An 8,528-nucleotide genomic window follows, 5' to 3' on the forward strand; every position below is an offset into this window, starting at 1 on the left:
TGGTTTGTCACAGTGCTTTTGTGATCTAATATTCCTCATGGCATATTTTATGTGTTCAAACAAAGGTGGAAGCTTCCATTGATTTTTTAAAAAATTTATACATGATGGAAGAATCCAGAAACCCTCAAAAGGTCAGCCTTATGCTTCTTTGAGTTAAAATATAGGTTTAATTTTTCTACATCTTGGTGGTTAAAATATGGTAACAGTAAGTTATTTCTTTAGATTTTGATGGGGAAAATAAGCCCATGAGCCTATAGTAAAAGGGTACTGGATTTTTTTTTACAATTTCTTGAAGATTCACATACTATATTAGAGATCAAAAAAGGCAGCACTGACTGTTGAATCTATTTACATGGCACCATTTTTAGTTTTCTCCATACTGTGTGTCACTTAGGCCTGGAGGAGACAGTAAATCAGAGGCTTGGAATTCTGGAGCTGTAACTGCAGGCTGTTGATATTATCACTTCAGTTCCATTCACACTTGGCACTGTATGATGTCTAGTCTAATAACATTGTTTCATCCTGATCTCAGAACTTGTGTTATGATTCTAAAGTTCTCAAAGGCAGTTTTGTATGTTTCTAGTGAATTTATGCACATTAGAGCCACTCACTGGCATTTCAGCAGTCTCCAACCTTTTTGAACACACACCTTGATCAAGAAAAGGCTTTGAACACAAATACCCTATTGCAAATTTATATGTATATATGTTGTTATATACTGCTAAACTAAAGTCCTATGTACACTGTAAGACATAACACAAAACAGAAATTAAGGATGGCATAAAAATAAATCTTGAGTAGAAATTCTAATATTTTTTTCCTGCACCCAGTAGATTGTCTTGTGCACCCCACTGGAGGCATATGTACTCTACTTTAAAGCCCCCCCGACTCAGGGTATTGTTTGTCAGTCTAATCTTGAGAAATACAATGTGGAAGCTTTGGTTGTGATATATGGGGAAATCCTTTACATATTTGATTTGATTTTTATGTAAAATCTCCAGTAGAGATTAGGAATTTTTCAGCAGAGCTTGTCATCAACTTTCTGAAAATTTCCTATTTCTTTTTCATAAGAAATTTCTTTTTCATACAGTGCCAAATAGCCCATTACCAAATGTTTTCCAGAGCTTCATGCTTATTATTTTTGACAGCCTGTTGTCTCTTTCCTTTTCATATTAGGTGTGACTTTATAATTTACTTTTATTTTACTAGCTGCTCTCAAACTTCTTTTGGCCTTATTAATGTTACATTTTACCAACAATTTCAGAATTATTTCAAGTTGCTTTATGTTAAAATACATAACAACCTCCATTTTCTTGCTGCATTGGTAAGGGTTTTTTTTATTATTATTATTATTTTGGTAACATTTTGGCATCTGAACAAATAAATATTTTCTTGATGGGTCTGTTCTTTTTTTTTTTTTTTTTTTGGTGGTATGCGGGCCTCTCACTGTCGTGGCCTCTCCCTGTGCGGAGCACAGGCTCCGGACGCGCAGGCTCAGCAGCCATGGCTCACGGGCCCAGCTGCTCCGCAGCATGTGGGATCTTCCCGGACCGGGGCACGAACCCGTGTCCCCTGCATCTGCAGGCGGATTCTCAACCACTGCGCCACCAGGGAAGCCCGATGGGTCTGTTCTATCTATCACTTCATTTATTGTATATATTTTATTTACCCATGCCAGAAATCTAGAATTGTGCTGAGGTGCCATTCTTAGGTGTGTAAACAAGTATGGCGACAAGTGCAGGTCTCTGTGCAGAAGCCTGGAGCTCTGAGTGAAGGACCACAGCAACAGGAAAACTAGACTCTTCATGAAGTACTTAGTCTGTGATCTGAGGGTGTGACAGGATGGAATTGAGAAGTTAATTGTTCAATTCATAGTAGTGAAGTGGAGGCCAGCCATAGTTATCTTGAGCAGGTACTCTGACCAGAGAATTAGTTCGATGGAAAGTGTTTGGTTAATTATCTTCTTGGTTTTGGGTCAACAATTAAATTAACAGTTGTTACTGTTTTTAATGCTGCTGGCGTTGCCTGAAACAAGGTGCCGTGTTATTTCTCTGTGTCATCAGAACTCTGCTTACTGAAGTTGAAGTTTTAATCTTATAATCTAGAATTCTTGTGGGTGGTGGTGTATTAAGCAAGAAAAAAAGGCGGTTTGATTTCATTTCTCGTACTTGGTGGAACCTGTTAGGATGAAAGTCATGTTTTTACCTGTAAACAGAGCAGAACTGAAAAGGTGAGTTATTGATGTAGTATAAATGTTCCATTTGAAGCTGCCAGTTTCTTCAAGCTACTTTTCTGAAAAAAAAATTGTGATAGATTGACAGCCTGCCAGAAAATAGCAATTTCTAGGGTGCTGCCATCCACACTTAGCTGTTGTGAAAATGGAAATTAGAGTGGTTTGTGTGAGAGGGGAAAGGTTGGCTCTAAGCTTTCCATAGAAACCAGGAAATTCAGGCTGCTGTTAACGTTTTAAATGAAACCTTTAACAAGAAAATTTATGAGGGATACAATCAAACATAGTCTCTTGAACTCTAATCTTTTGAGTATAATATACATCAAGAAGTTTTATGAGGCTGAAGTTTTTATTTTAAAATATTTTGGGAAACTAGAGCATTTCTTTCCAAGTCATTCTGATTGGCTGAGTGCATATCTGTGTGCGTATATATACTGATGTATTGACTGAGTATATGTTTATGTGTATGTGTATAAATAAATCTATTTTTCAGAGGGGACATATGGTCATCCTAGTCTAGGATGGTTCCTAGGCTATTTTATACTAAAACTTAAAAACAAAAATTGGCTGCACTTTGCAGTTGTCACTTTTTAAAAATTAATGCCTTGCACATTTCAGTTTTTTTAAATGCATAGAATCATAGGCCTTAAAGACTAATTGCTTGTCTACTCTTTAGAAATACTGTACAGTGCTACATGTGACATACTCTAAGCAAAGTCATCTTAACCTGTTTTCATATATTCATGTATTATTGAGCAAATAAGAATGTTCTTTCTAAAAATTTCTTCATTTTTGTGTAAAATCCTTGTTACGTTGGGTTCTAAGTTTCTCAGAGAGAAGGTTTATACTAGACGTAGTATTTCTAAAATACAGATTTAACCATGATTGATATAGTGGTGGAGGAATTCTGGCATTGTAGCCGATTCATCCTTTTTAACTGTACATAAAAAGCATTAGCAGAAAACTCAGAGTATCTTGGGCTGAATGGTCTTCTCAACTTTGCCTTGTTTCCCATCTCATAAGGGCCCGTTCTTGTTCTTGTCCCCTCCAAGGATTATGAGCCCTGCGAGGACAGGCCTGGGATCTTCTGGACGGGTTGGGGGTGGGGAGGTGCCCTGTGGCTGGGCCTGAGTTCTAGCCAGTCCATCATTCAAGCTTGCCTAGAGTTCAGGGGTGGGAATGCCATATACTGGTATGAAATCACCTGGCACTTTTGGGGACACCATTATTAGCACTGTTCTGTTTTTAATAACTGGAAGCACTTAATGATTATTTTGTTTAATTTCATCTTGAGGATATTGAGGGTCAGGGAAGTTAAGGTTTATTGCTTGTTTATGTTTTCTGGAACTTGACTGTTTGGAGAAGGGATAAACGGATTACCCAGTGAGCCATTCTAGGCTCTGTAAGGTATGCTGTTTTGGCTAGGATGCTTTAAAATAATTTACGAGCTTTTAATATTCTGCTTTGTAGAAATGTATGACTTTTAATGGTTTGCAGTTGGTGGATTATACTCAACTTCGTGAATTCGCCAACTTTTAAGTTTCTTTTCTGTTTAGTCATTGTTGCTTATTGTCTGTCAGGTAGGGGACACAGTCCTTTCTAAGACATTTCATACTTTTTGTTTTTGATGGCAGTATTACCAAGGGCCTTTAAGTGTACATTACATTCATTGCTTATGTGATAAAGTAGCATATTGTATGAACTTCCCTGTTCAGTATTAGTGAAGTAAACTAAGATGCATATATGTAAAGATAGAAATGAATGCAATTAATTTTTGATTACTTGAGGCCTATTTATTTGGTTTGGCCATTCGACCTTTTCTAGTCACAATCATATGTATTTCTTCACTTTTACCTTCTAACGGTTTCATTCATCTTTGTGGGTAGGGAAGATTAAATATGAAACTCGGTCCAGTCATTTTGCTACTAGTTGGATTGTTTGAGGCAAATAAAATTTTTGACTTAGTTTTTTAGAATTCTGCCCTTTACACTAGATAATCAAGTTGGCTTTAAAAAAAAGTGTACAATTTTGTCCTTTGAAGAACAAACTAATAATTTTCTGTGAGCCCTATTGGATCTTCAAGTATGGATATCCCTTGAAAATTAAATACTGTTAAACTTTTGATTTTCGCCCACCCAATCTGTAAGTCAGAAAGAGAGCATATGTCTGCTGTGGTGTTAACACAGAGAGAGGTATTCTTTTACCTCAGCGTCTTAGTTTGGCCTCTGTAATAAGAACTTGTCAGGGTGCTTTTCTTAAACTCCGATTCATTCAGCTGAGAAGACAGTTACTTCATTGTTTATTTTTCCCCTTGTTTATTTTATTGAAATCTATCTCTCATAATATCTAGTATTCACTACTTTTGTATAAACAGAATACTTACATATAATGTCAGTGCACACCTACCCAAAAGACTGCATTATTGTTAAACTGTCATTAATAACTTGTCTTGATTAATCTCAGTGTAATTTACATGAGGGAGACCTTCGAAGTATTAAAATCACTTTCTTTTCTTTTTCCTAAAAAAAGCAATTCAAATGATGGTAACTGCTAACATCTATTAAAATCACATTAATTGTTGATGCACCTGGAGAGAAACTGCCACATCGTCTAGCTAAGCAGTCTGACTTAGTGTTGGGAAACTAAGGGATGTTGTTTTAGGGTAATTAGTATGGCTGTAGCCGGAGCCTTCAGCTCTACATGTGTGTGGCAAAAAAACTTTACAGAGTTTAGGTTGGTGAGGAAGAATATGCGCTGGCACTTTGAGGGCTTTATAATGTGCTGCTTTTAGGAGGGAAAAGTGTAGTTGATACTCAGTGCACCTCCAGACATAGTAAGGGGTTGCTCTGAATAACCAATCAGGTGATCTTTTTTTTCTATGGCTTCAAGTTTTATGCAAAAATATTGTTAAATTCTGTAATGATGATATGCATCCTTTTAGAAAGATGATACATTTTTGAAAACTATTTTATATAAGAACTGTCAGAAATTTGCTTTGTATAATGGCAAGCTGGCTTTAAGAAAGCACTGTATCAAATTTACTAAAGTCCAAAATTATATAGATATGTTAATAGATGTATGTGCAACTTGATATGGACAATTGTATTTTTTTAAATAAATATTTTTAACAAAATGACTTTCTGAATTATTTCCCTCCTCTCACATCTGTTGAGGTAGTCTTTGTGTATTATATTCCCCTCTATGCTAAATGTGGGTAAGGAAAGTTCCGCTTTCCCAAAGGTTATCATTAAAACCTGGCCTTCAGCTATTTGATGTGTATCTACATTAAAATATTTAAAGCCTGTGTTGAGATAGGTAGTGAAAAGGGGAAACTGTAAAATGACTGTTGATATAAAAAGGAATTAAAAGAGTACTGACTGGCTAGAAAAATTATTTGCCTTGTGAAATCTTTTTATTTTACTTTTAAAATTTATTTACATTTTCTTCAAGTATTTAAATTTTAATCAGGTTCTTCTGTTTCAGTCCTTTGTAAGAAGAAGCTCTTGCTTATTTCCGCTCTAGGCAGTTTCTTCACGTACTTTTTTTTTTTTTTTTTTTGCGTTACTTGGGCCTCTCACTGTGGCCTCTCCAGTTGCGGAGCACAGGCTCCGGACACGCAGGCTCAGCGGCCATGGCTCAGCGGCCATGGCTCACGGGCCCAGCCGCTCCGCGGCATGCGGGACCCTCCTGGGCCGGGGCACGAACCTGCATCCCCTGCATTGGCAGGCGGACTCGCAACCACTGCGCCACCAGGGAAGCCCCTTAACGTAGTTTTTGAGATTAGAAACTAGAGACTTCAGTTCGTTCAGCAAATGAAGTTACGCCTTTTTAGAACTGGTCTGATAAAATATACATGGGGGCAAGTGGGGTTAATAGGTGGCAAAATCACATCAGAGCTCTGTTTCATATCTCCAGATGAAAATAAGAGTAACAAACTGTTCCGCAGGGGAAGACAGTTCACTAGCCCTGGTGAGATGTCCCTTCAGATGATGGGGCAATGTTCACTCAGCACAGTGGGTGGTAACCACTTGTGAAGACTGCTGGATTCCCCTAAACCAATGTTCTCAAAATGCATTGCCTAGAACAGTAGTCCCACGAGGGCGAATAAGTTTGGGAAATGGGGTCATCACCTCTTGGAGAGTTGAAGTGCATATTAAAATATTAAAAGCTCTAAGAAATCTTTTAGTAAAAAAAATCCTGTTTAATCCATCATTTTCTAACCTTTCTGACTGCTGACACATCCTCTTTTGAGAGGCATAATGTTTACTTTGCAGTTATCAATACTTTCTGTGTTTCATAGATGCATCTAATGATAAAATGAATATCCTAATATTGGGTAGTTTTCCAGGGCTGGCATTATTAGGTAGGAGATAATCATTAACAGTTGTAGGATTTCACATTGTCACTACAAAGCACTGCACTTACTGGAATATACCCTGTAACTGAAGGGAGTCCATGAAGTTGACTTCATTTGGAATAATTTTCCAATAAGAGGGCATTATAATGAAAAATGAAACAGGGACAATAATTTCTAATAGCTGTACAAGTTAGGTGGCAAGCACTGGTGGCAAGGAGGTTGCTGGAACAGAGTTGATTTTATGATTCTCATATGTTTTGAATACACATCATTTGATAGAAACCCCTCTCTAGTCAAGGTCACCTTCCGTATTGCCAAATCCAGTGGCTGATGTTCAGTTCACATGGGACCTTGTAGCGGCACTGATTACTTCCTCCTTAAGATATTCTTCACGTGCCTTCCAGGAAACCATATTCACTCCTGAACTTCCTCCTACTTCTCTGGTTGCTTCTCTCATTTACTCTGCTGGATCCTGTTCTTTTTTTCAAACCTCTCGGTGTTGCAGAATCCCAAGGCTCAATCTTGGATCTCTCTCTACATTTACTCCCTAGATGACCTCATTCAGTCCCGTGGCTTTAAACTTTCTTTATATGTAGGTGACCACGAAGTTTGTATCTTCAGGCTTGACTTTTCTTTTAACCTCTAGATTTTATATCTCTCAGCCTTCTTGACATCCAAGATAGCATCATAAAATGAACATGCCCCGAAACAACTCTTGAGCGCTCCCCGTTGTCTTCCAGTGTTAAATGGCCTTATCACATGCCCATAACACAAGTCAAATGCCTTTGGGGTTATCCTTGATTCCCATCTTTCTCTCATGCCCCAAACCTGATTTATCAGCAAACTGTCAGTTTGACTTTCAAAATATACTTTAACCCAATCACTCTGACTACTGATGCTACCAACATTGTCCAGGCTACCACCATCCCTTACATAGTTTACTGCAATTATACCCTTTCTGGTGTCCCCAGTTTCATCCTGTTCCACAGTCTCTCTCTTCTTCACACAACAACCAGAGTATTACTTTTAAACATGTAAATCAGATCATGTCCCTTGCTGCCCACAACTCTCCGAATAACCTCACCTAACTAAAAAAAAAAAAAAAAAAAAAAAAAAAAAATCCACATTCCTACCATGGCTTATATGATCTGAGCCCCAGCTACCACCCCAACTTATTTGCCACTCTTCCCGCTTCCTCACTGCACTTAGCCACACTGGCCTGCTTGCTGTTCCTCAGACACTATAAGTACATTCAGTCTAAGGCCCTTGCACTTGCTGTGTCCCCTGCCTGACAGGAACACCTCAGGTCTTTGGATGGTTGCTCCTGCCTCTCATTTCGGTTTCTGCATAAATGGCACCTCTTTAGAAACGCCAGCCATCGGAGCATCTCTTGACATTTCCTCTTCTCATCCACCTTCCCTGCTTTATCTTTCTTTATGCACTCAATTATCACTCACTCTGTGGCATGTTACTTGTTTACTGTCTTTGTGAGGCAGGGACTTCGGTCCCATTCTCTGCTGTATCTGCACTTAGATCAGTGCTTTAAACCTAGCAGGTGATCAACAATAAATCTTTTTTAAATGAATAAATGAATTCTCTAAAAGACTTTTTATGTCACTGTGAATCTGGTATACTTCCAGATTCCGGTATACTGATGGCTTAGATTCCCACATCCAGGTGGCAGAAGGAAATCTGGGAACAGGGTGATTCCACAGCACTCTGAGGTGCCAACACCCTTCAAAGAAGATCAGGAAAAAAAAGCCTCCTTTCTCTGTAACTGATATTGAAGTGTGGTATAGAACCTACCTGCTTCCCCTTATTCTGATCATATGTAAGAGGGAACAGTGGTTCTCAGTCCTCCCTCGGAGAGGTTTGTTTCTTCTAAAATATCAGCCATGGGAACCTATGAGAGAGACCTGTCTTTGGGGAACATTTGGTCAT

This window comes from Kogia breviceps, chromosome 1, assembly GCF_026419965.1.
Source record: "Kogia breviceps isolate mKogBre1 chromosome 1, mKogBre1 haplotype 1, whole genome shotgun sequence".
In the NCBI taxonomy this organism is placed as follows: domain Eukaryota; kingdom Metazoa; phylum Chordata; class Mammalia; order Artiodactyla; family Physeteridae; genus Kogia; species Kogia breviceps.